The sequence below is a fragment of the Pseudorca crassidens genome, chromosome 2 (genome assembly GCF_039906515.1).
Source record: "Pseudorca crassidens isolate mPseCra1 chromosome 2, mPseCra1.hap1, whole genome shotgun sequence".
In the NCBI taxonomy this organism is placed as follows: Eukaryota; Metazoa; Chordata; class Mammalia; order Artiodactyla; family Delphinidae; genus Pseudorca; species Pseudorca crassidens.
Window position 1 is genome coordinate 80,457,157 of NC_090297.1, and position 10,608 is coordinate 80,467,764.

The following is a 10,608-nucleotide window of genomic DNA, read 5'->3' on the forward strand; positions in this document are numbered from 1 at the left end:
CAGATGAACCAGTTTTCAGGACAGAAATTGAGACACAGATGTAGAGAACAAACGTATGGACACCAAGGGGGGAAAGCGGCGGGGGGTGGGAGTGGTGGTGGTGTGATGAATTGGGAGATTGGGATTGACATGTATACAATGATGTGTATAAAATGGATGACTAATAAGAACCTGCTGTATAAAAAAATAAATAAAATTAAATTCAAAAAAAATTAAATGAGCTCTGTAGATATTTGGGAGAAAAACATTCCAAGCAAAGAAAACAGCACATGCAAAGGCCCTGAGACAGAGTGTGTCTAGTATGAGGAAGGTAAAGCAGGTCAAGCAGCTGGAGCAGAGTAAACAAGCCAGAAAGCAGAGAAGTGAGGTCAAAGGGGTAACAGGCAAGGGAGTCACCGGCTGGTTGTATAGGGCTTTATGGATCATTATAAGGATTGGGGTTTTTACTCTGAGAAAGGCAGGAACAAGAGAGTGTTTTAATCAGAGGAATAACAGCATCTGACTTAGGTTTTATCAGGGCCATTCTGGCTACTGGGTGGAAAATACTGCAGAGGGGCAGAGGGAAGCAGTACTCCCAGCTGTGCAGTCTTGGGCAGACCACCTAACCTCTCTGTACCTGGTTGTCCTCCTCTTTAGAGGGACCTCAAGAGAATTATTTCTAAGCCCCAATCTAATGCTAAACTCTGTGATTCTGAGTTGATTATTTCCTTTGTCTTTTCTACAAAAAGTTATAATTTATATCAGCTGTAAACTTGATCTTTCCCCCAAGCTTTAACAGAAATGGAACCAAGCTGAAGAATTCAATTTGACAACATGTATGTCATGCCCATGCCACACACCTAGGATACAAAGATAGTGAGACTCAATCCTGCTCTAGAAGTCTACAATCTGGCAGAAGAAGAAAGTAAGTTCTCACGAGGCAGCAGGAGAAACGCTGCAAGAGAAATACAGGGAGGAAGCAACCAACCACCTGCCAGGGAAGAGCCATGTGAAGCTTCACCAGAAAAGCTGACCATGGAGATAGCCTGGATGAGTAAGCAGGGAGCCACAAGGAAGGAGGGAAAGGAGAGGATGCTAGAGAAGAGACCAGTACTAAAGAAACAGGGCATGAGAGCACAGAGCATGCTCTGGAAACCAGAAGGAGTCTGGTATGAGCACAGTGAGGTTCACAGAAGAAGTGAAGGAATGATGGCTGAAAAAGTAGGCTGAGCTACCTTGTAAATAACCAGATATCCCATGCCAAGGATAATGGAACAGAAGACACTTTTAAAATGTAAGAAAGGAAAACACAGATCTGTATTTTAGAAGGTACCAATCATAATGGATGAACAATCTGAGATAGAGATGATGAAGCCTGGAAAACCAACTGCAATCTGTCTGCAATAGTCCAGGTGAGATGATGATTTGGAAATGGAGAAGAAAATGTCAATTGCAGGGTTTGACCTACAGGTCTATTTGCCAATTCCTACTCTAGAGCTAAGATTGGTGTTTACATGTTAAAATGATGGAGAAAAATCAAAGGAATAATAATATGTCATGATACGTTGAAAATTATATGAAATTCTACTTTTTGTGTCCATAAATAAAGTTTCCTGGAACTCGGGGAAAAAAAGAAAATGCCAGTTGAGATCTGCTAAAGGTAAGACACCATGGGATTTGCGGGATTCAGCTGGGGCAAGTAAGCAAAAGGAAACTGAGTATGCCTGAGGCTCCTAGCTTGATAACTGGTGCCACTTACTGACATGGGAAATAAAGGAGTTGAGACTGGGGACCACAGAGACATTGTATGTCGGGTTTGGGACTTAGTTCTAACAGTAAAACCTACAGAATAGCCAGGTAGCTGCTGGAAATAGGGTATAGCGTATAAAACTGGGAGTTACTGGCATAGGCGTGGCCACTGAAGCATGGAAACATGAACCAGATGCAAAAGGGCAGATGCAAGGTGGAGAACGCCGACCCGCACGGAGCGAGCACTGAGAAGGAAAACTGAAGACAGATCGGGCAGGAAATGGGGAAAACCAGGACAAGTAGTTCCCGGAAACCAAGGTAATAAAACGTGGGGGAGACTAAAGCAGCAGAGGCACCAAAGAGAGGACAATGAAGATGCTGACTGAATACAAGCACGGAATTTTGCACTTCGCACCTTTTCTGGCGCCCGCCCATCATGGGTCACGGTGCAGTGGGCGTGGGAGTCTGCCTGCCGCAGGCCGAGTTGTTAACCCGAGGTGAGAAGAAAAGAGCCAGTAGCTGCACACCACTGGCCCCGACGGACTACGTTGTTATCAAAGATTCTGTACCATCAGGAAAGTTTTATTCAGCACTCTGGAGGTGTAAGGTGTGAGAAACAGGAACTAGGATCTGTTTTGGTGGTGATCTTCTGGCGGTACAAAGGAGATTTCTTAGTTAACACCTGCGTCTCATGGGACCACTAATCCTGAAACTAGCAGCAGGCTTTATTTAAGAAAGGCTAGTTGCTTCCGACAAGTGCTGAGGACAATATCTTCACCCACACATCATCCAACTCCCAGTTAGGCTTCTCACCTCTGATTCTTCTCACACTAGCATCGCTAGTCTTTCTCCCAGAGCAGAGTAATGCTAATCCACAGGGACTACATCTCCGTTCAAAGCATAGTATAAAGTATAACAAAAAACCATAGCATCAACTACCTGGTATGATGCTGGAACCATAACCTGGCACCATTCAGACAGGAAAAGGCTTTACCAGTAATACCAGCGGGGTCCCAAAACACTGAGACCAAGCCCCTCAGTCTCAGCAGAAGCTGCCTAACTGCTCTTCTGTTTGCTCTCTGAAAAACAAAAAGGAGCTGAAGGAGGAAGAGTCTTTAATCCTAAAATTATTCTTAATTTCCAATATAGAATGCTTGAAAAGCATTTGAAAACCAACAGAATAACTAGCAGATTTTTTTAAATGTGCATCTATGGTCCTTTCTCCTTTACCCTCTGAAAAAAAGCAACCCAACCCCCAAATGATCATTTTTCTTGGCCTAATTTCCCTATTTTTGTGATTTATAATTGGAAACAGGCTGTTTTTTCCTGGCTTCAGAGAACAGGATCTTCAGAGCTAAAAGAGTTGCCAACTACAGAACTTCAACCTTAGCAAAATTTCTTTTGCAAATCTCTTACCTGTATAACTACTTGAAATATATATTAATTCCAAAGAAAACATTTAAATGCTTATTATTATGCAAAAGTGAATTTTCTCCTAATAAATTAGACACTCCCCTCTCTCTCCTAGCCTCCCTACTTCGTTAAGCTAAGTGGGACCCTTCTGTGTGTTCAGTTATCTCCCATTTGAACATTACCAAAGCCTTACCCAACAACATATCTATATATGATACTTTCTGGAAGTGGGGTTTTTTTTGGGTTTTTTGTTTGTTTGTTTTTATTTAGTAGAACTGCCTCTACATGAAACCTCCCTGTTTGCCCACACTGAATGAAATTAAAACCTTGAATATCATAGAGAGCAGCCACTCTAATAATGAAATAAAGATGCCTCAAACTGAAAAAGGCATAAGTACCAAAAAAAAAGAAATGTATCAAGTAGGTCATCCTTCCCCTGGCTCCTGTGTCAAAAGCATGATGCATCCAATGGCTGCACAGTATTGTAATGGGTAAGTATGATGGACTCAAAACAAAATGGCAGGTGCTACATATTTTTTCGTGATTCACATGGTATATCATGAATACACAACAAGTAACTATCTCTATAAAGACACAAAAATAAGAAAACTAAGAGGAATGTCTGCTCAGAAAGGCTCTGACAAAAAGAGATAGACCAGCAATAGTAAACATGCCCATTTAGAAGATCAGAAACTTCTCCCACACACATAGGGAAGACCTTGCACTGCAGTGATGCAAAATGTATGTAATGAGTCAACGGTGCTTTCCCTCGAAGTTGAATTTCATGTGCCAGCCAATTGCACAAAGTAGAATATAACAAAATGAGACGTTTTTTCTTTATGGACTCTTAGAAGGAGAGTTTTGTGTTTGAGTATGTTTTGCTTTAAAGAAAAAAAAACAGAAAAGAGATAAAACAACACAGGGAGTATCACACAAAAGTACTTAGGGCACCACATGAACACAGGGTTTTGAGACTGGAATCTAAGTATTTCACCCCAAATAACCTTCCAAGTATTAAAAAAAAAAAAGCAACGTTCTGCTCCAGCAATCATCATGCAGTTAATTATAAAATGAAATTTGCAAACAGCCACCAGTGTATTTTTGCATCCAATGACCAATTTCATATGTCAAAACACATAAATTACTAAAAATGCTAACTGAATTATACTCCCAAAAGGGAATCTTTTCACACACCAAATGAAATTAAGTATTCATCAAGTTTCCATTAATAAAATAGTATAATAAGAATTTTAAAAAAGAACTCCAAAGTTCTGCTAGACCCTCCACCTGGTCCACTTGGTGTTCTTACCTATCACTGGTGGTTAGTCATCATGACTGTAAACTCCAGAGCTTCTCCCAGGGCAATCTGATCACAGGAAAACTCAAGGACTAGGATCTGTAAAGACTATTTTCTAAAGATCATTTTTTTTCAGGGACTAAATCAACTTGAATGTGTTTTTACAAATGGTCCATCTGCAAATTCAAACAAAAACCTGACCTTCAGCATGTACCAGAAAAATGAATTATGTGCTTGGAAGGACATAACAAACAGCACCCAATTCTTCCTTCTTCTGCAAACAGCACCGAATTCTTAAGTCCCTTTTCTCCCAGAGCCCAGTGTCCTAGAGGTAGGGAAAGTATATGCTTCTGGATTACCATCCTTTTCCTTAAAGTGAAGACAGAGCTAACACTTCAGACTTGATTCTAAATTATTACTGTGGCAACAATTTAACATTAAATCCTAAAAATGAACTTTTATATCACTCTGAGTCCTCTTCCCAGACTTGAAGCTTTCAGCATTAAAGGAATTACCAGCACTAACAACAGACTTTAATCTTTTTTTTCTTATAATTATCTTAAACAGGAGATATCAGGATAGCCTAAGGGTGTGCTTCTGGAGCCCACGTTTCAGACCTTCAGGGATAATCTCAATTTTAAATATGGTCTCCATCCCTTATACCCCTACTTGTCAGCCTATTAAGTCTTGCTGTTTGGCCTGGAAAACTGAAGGATAAAACAAATAAAATAAGGTCCAAATAAGAGGGGCCTCAATGCAGACATTTTATGAATGTTGCTTCAAACATTAAATACTGCACACATCTTGGTTGAGAAATAAAAATTTCTCCCTAAGAGAAGGAAGAATGCTCAGAAATCTGTGCTAAATCTTAAAACTTTGCAGAGAAAATAAATCTCAATGTCAGTTAACAAACAAATGTGCTATTTCAAAAGATATAAAAGAAATCTAAAAGTGGACAGAGCCCAGGAAATGGACCCAAATCCTTTTTTGTAAGGCACTTCCAAGCTGTGTTGATTTATTTCTGCTTTACTAGAAACCAAACAAATTAGCAAAAGCTTGTGCTTTATGAAATGCTACAAAAAGACAATGCTATCATTCCAAGTGTTACTCTGAAGATGTGGAACCAGAGAAATTACTGCCATGAATCTTGGTGCAGTAATTCTCTTCCAAAGTCACAAATGCCTTAGATTCACTCTTCTATATTCCAAACTATCCGTGTTCCTAAAGGCAATATAAGATTGCTTTTAAGCTAAAGACCATTAAAAACATTATCTAACTTGAGTCATGCAAAGTTCAAAAAGTAGTTAACATTTTTTAAGTTTCAAAATTTCAAAAGAAGTTGAAAAACATAAGAAAAACACTCCAGTGGACAGACTGAAACAGTGATAAAATCATTTTCAAAATAACTGTTGAGTAAAAAAAAAAAAAAGAAAAGAAAAAATGAAGACTGTCCTCATTAACTAATGAACCTGACGATTATAATTAGTTTTTGTCCAATAGCAATGAAAGAAGAAAAAATACATTTTCAAAATGGATTATCAAGAACAGGGGTAATTTTAAATGACCACAGAGCAAATTCATCCAGGAAAAATATTACAGCAATGTTAACTGTTAGCAGTCATCCTCTAAATTTTAACAGTTCTGTCTGTTAAGCTTAAGATGTAAAGTCAGGAATTTCCACAAATTTATGATCCCAAGAAATTGGTCGTCACTTAGGTACTAAAGAAGTCAGCAGAGATCACCTTCTTAGTACTCAAAGGACATTTGCGTTCCCTAGGCACTTAGGCCCAGAGCAGGCCCTCAGAAAAGCAAGAGTCACCTGACTTTTACAAGATACAATCAAGTTTGCATGCAAAAAAGAAAGATTAATTCCTTTGAGTCTTCAAAAGAATGGGACAATAGTTCTCTTTAAGCAAAAAATTTTGTCAATGTGTATAAGCTTTCCTAAGCCCTAGGAAGCCTTAAGGCCTCCTGCTATCAGAGGACTGAAAGAGGATAGTTAATTTGCCAAACTCCAACACCAGGAACCTTAAGCCTATTAGGGAGTTGGGGCCTGATAAATGTTTGCTGAATAAGTAAACTAGATGAGACCCTGGAAGACTAAATTAGACTCTAAACAAAATGCTACTCTGAAGTGTAACTGCAATGCTGAGATTTAGAAAGAAAGAACTAAATTTGAAAGGTATTTTAAAACAGGATCCACGTGCTTCCCTGATGGCGCAATGGTTAGGAATCCTCCTGCCAATGCAGGGGACACGGGTTCGAGTCCTGGTCTGGGAGGATCCCACATGCTGCGGAGCAACTAAGCCTGTGCACCACAACTACTGAGGCTGCGCTCTAGAGCCCGTGCTCCTCAACAGGAGTAGCCACCGCAGTGAGAAGCCCGCGCACCGCAGCAAAGACCCAACGCAGCCATAAATAAATAAATAAATAGATAGATAAATAGATAAATAAATAGGAACGAATTATAAAAAATAAAATAGGGCTTCCCTGGTGGCGCAGTGGTTGAGAGTACGCCTGCCGATGCAGGGGACACGGGTTCGTGCCCCAGTCCGGGAAGATCCCACATGCCGCGGAGCGGCTGGGCCCGTAAGCCATGGCCGCTGAGCCTGCGCGTCCAGAGCCTGTGCTCCGCAACGGGAGAGGCCACAACAGTGAGAGGCCTGTGTACCGCAAAAAAATAAATAAATAAAAATAAAGTAGGATCCACCTGACCCCTAACTTGGTAAATAAAGTTAAGTCCCTACTACCTGATACTCAAGAAACAAGAAAGGAAACTGGCCTACAAAATTCAGACAAAGATTGAAAACCTTTTTTAAAAGTCAGTTTAACTGTTTTTGCAAGCATGTTAATTCCTAAATATGGTTTATATATTTATCTATAGACACACTGTATCTATACTCAGCAAATATGATACTTCTTAACTATTGCCATACTAAAATACAAGCCTCTGAAAAATGCACTGGAATAGAAATGCTGTTACTCAGCATAACAATCCCTTATTGTCTTGCACTCAGATGTTAATGAAAAATGATAATGACAGGATTGTGAGTACACCAACCTCCCTGAGAACAAATTCACTATATCCAGTTTTCTACAAAAGACAAATGAGCATCATTACAAAAGGATTCACAATGGATCTCTCCAGACTCCCAGTTCTCCTAGATAATCTGAAATATCATTCAAAGTACACAAAATCGTTTTACATATGCCTCTTAAGGAAAACAAATGGCAATAAACTGTGTGTGTACTTAATATCTGTCTGGACACCAGAGAGTTCTTGACATATATCCAACATGTAGGCCCTGTCGTCAGTCATTCTTAACAGTAATCAGTTGAAATTAAACCCAGTTCTCCATAGTCAACTCGGAAGGCAACTTGGTTATTTTGCTAGATAAAGCCACACATTGTCCATTCCTGAAATGTATGTTTAATACTCTAAAAACTGGTTTAGGTGCCTAACGGACATCAATACATAGTGTGTTATGCTCCCCCTATTGGTTAATATTCAACATAACAATGAATTCCCCAGGGGTTGCCTTTGAAGTGCTGGGGTTCAAAAGTAAGTTGGTGATTTTTATGTTTAAAAACATGAGCTGGATCAACAGTTGTTAAGCAAAGCTGCCATGTAATGGTCAGATTCCATCAAAACAGGAAAAATTAAAGTTGACAAAGACAAACTGAAGAGCTGAAAACATGCTGAAGCCTTGAAACACTAAACAATGCAGAATTATAGCCAAAAGCAGAGAACATCAAGAAACAGAGCAACATCCTTTAGCTGACACAATGGCATGAAATCAATTTCATTTTAATAGCCCTTAAGGGGGTAAGAATTATTTCCCTGCCTTCTGTGCCAACCCCAAGCTGTTTCCTAAGGAAGCCATGTAACACTGACCAACGATGTCCGGAGAATTAATAAAAGAAATGAAGATTAAAGATCCGAACTAATTAATACAAATCAGAGTTCTATGTATAATTACTTGGGGTCAGTTTCAGAGGAGTTGTAATTTGGCGCCCCCCTGGGCAGATCACCTAAAGTAATCACAGATACCTGATTTGTGTTTCAGGAGATCTGTGTTCAACTCAAATGGGAAGCTGAAGGATGGGAGAAGACGCCTGGACTCACTGCACACAAATCTGACTGCACTTGCTGCTCTCTGCTGAGTGACTAAGATAGCCCTGGAGTCAGACAGAACTAACAGTTGTGTAATAGCTCAGTTAAGGAACTAACCTCTAGTGTCTTACCTGTAAAATAGGGCTATTAATACTGTTTTTTCCAGAGGGTTGGTGTAACGATTAAGTGCCCTAAGTATTAGGAGAGTGTCTGGCACAGAGTTTGAGCCCAATAAACGTGAGCTATTATTATTATCAGAAATTAATAGCTAATTTCACACTGAAGTACCTGTTTGCAATCTAAAGTACCATTTCAGAAAAATTAAAAGGTCTTGACATGTGCTTTGCTACTTGTAGAGACTTCTCTCCTCCCAAACCGCTCGCTTACTTCTCTTGGAAGGGATGCGGAGTTCAGAAAAAGCCTGGTTCCCTATCTCAGTCTGTCATTCCTACCATCCCGTACCCTCCCTGCTCTTCTCGTCCCCACTGGGCTCAGGACAAGCACCGCTAATAGCCATGCAGCGCTTGCCTGGAGCCGGGCACTGCTCTAGTACTTTATATATTTTAAATCATTCAATCCTCACAGTAACCTTATGAGGCCAATACTGTTATTATTCCCATTTCACAGCTAAGAGAAATTCCCATTTCTCTCAGCTCTTTTTGTAGGCACATTAAGTTCTACTCTGTCAAGGTAATTCAAGCTTGACAAGCCGGTTCCCTACACTAAATGATTCTGGAAAGTGAGGCAAACGCCCTAATAAGAACAAGACTGCAAGAAGATTCTCCTAGCAACAGTCCAACTTTCCAGCGTATTCTAACCAAATAAGCTGGCTAAGGTGGCTAGTAAGTTAACGCGGGAAGGAGGATTCTCTGCGGGGCTCCGAGCTGCAGCGCTCGGCGCCTCCAGCACAGCACCCCGAGGGCGCGGCCCGCAGGGAGCGTAGCTCACGTTGGTGCTCAAGTCCCGGGGCCGCAGCCTCTGCAACGGCAACTGCGTGCAAACCCACAACAAATCTCTCCCACCGACGCTGTCACGAGCTCAGTGGGAAGTGGCCAGCGCGCCCCGCGGAGGTCAGAAGAAACCGCGGAAAGGAAGAGTGAGGGCAGGCGCGGAGTAGATGTCTTCGCCAGCACAGTGCAGCGCCCCGAGCGCTGCCCACCCCGGGGCGGCCGCTGCCCACGCACCTCGGAGTGTAAACACTAACAGACCAACACCGCCCCCACAAGCCCGGGGGTCCGGGCGGCCGGAGCGACCCCCGGCCGGGAAACAGGCGCGGACCACCGCGCAACGCCGACTGGCACCGCGCAGCCTGCAGAGCCCTCGGCCGGAACGGGTGCTGGGCTAGCGGTGCGGCCAAGGGCGTCCCGGCGCCGGCGGCAGTGCCGCGGGGCCGAGCCGGCGCGTACCTTGGAGGCGATGTGTCAAGCGGAGATCCACCCGCCACAAGCTGGAGCGAAGCAGAACGAAGTTTCCCCACCCCGCGCCCGGCGGCGGCGAGCTCCGGCAGCTGCTGCGCCGCGGCACAACTACGCCATCCGGACCCGCCGGGGACTTTCTCCTCCTGCAGGGAGCTCAGGGAATCGCGCAGGGAAAGTGGCCGGGCACGAGAGCCGCCGACTTCCCTCCCTCACTCACTGGGAAGAGGAAAGCGCCGCTCGGCGTCCCCGAAACCCTCGATTACCCCCATCGGGCCGACCCAGCGCGCTCGCTCCCCCTCACACACGCGGGCGGGGACGGGCAGGACGCCACAGCAATCAGCGTGCGGGGGGAAGGGCGCTCCTCCTCCGCGGTCCCCCCGGGAGCTCCGGGCCGCGGAGAAACTCCTCCTCCCGCCGCCCGCCTCCTCTGTCTCTCTCCTCCTCCTTTTCCTCTCAGGCTGACGGATGAACCCCGAGCGCTGCCACAGCTTGCCTTTCCCTTCGGACCGCGGAGGGAGGGAGAGGAGAGGAGTACCGGGAACTGCTGTGCTGCTGTGCGCCCAGGCTGGGGCGTCGGGTGGGGGGGTCCCAGTCGTCGGGGAAGAGCCGGATTGGGGCGGGGGTGCGGGGGGGTGGAA

At 43.5% G+C, this 10,608-nt stretch overlaps 1 protein-coding gene across 8 annotated transcripts in view; it reads right to left on the reverse strand.

Moving 5' to 3' along the window:
* Positions 1 to 10,280, reverse strand: part of TGFBR3 (transforming growth factor beta receptor 3) — a 205,396-nt gene extending 195,116 nt beyond the window's left edge. For 3 of the 8 annotated variants that reach the window (XM_067726887.1, XM_067726882.1, XM_067726879.1), the window contains exon 1: positions 9,959 to 10,279. The gene's annotated coding sequence lies outside the window, so the exon portion shown is untranslated. Of the gene's footprint in view, positions 1 to 8,489; positions 8,509 to 9,958 lie in introns of those variants that run through there. The other 5 variants (XM_067726885.1, XM_067726886.1, XM_067726881.1 and 2 more) reach the window with 4 other exon arrangements.
* Positions 10,281 to 10,608: the final 328 nt, after the last annotated feature.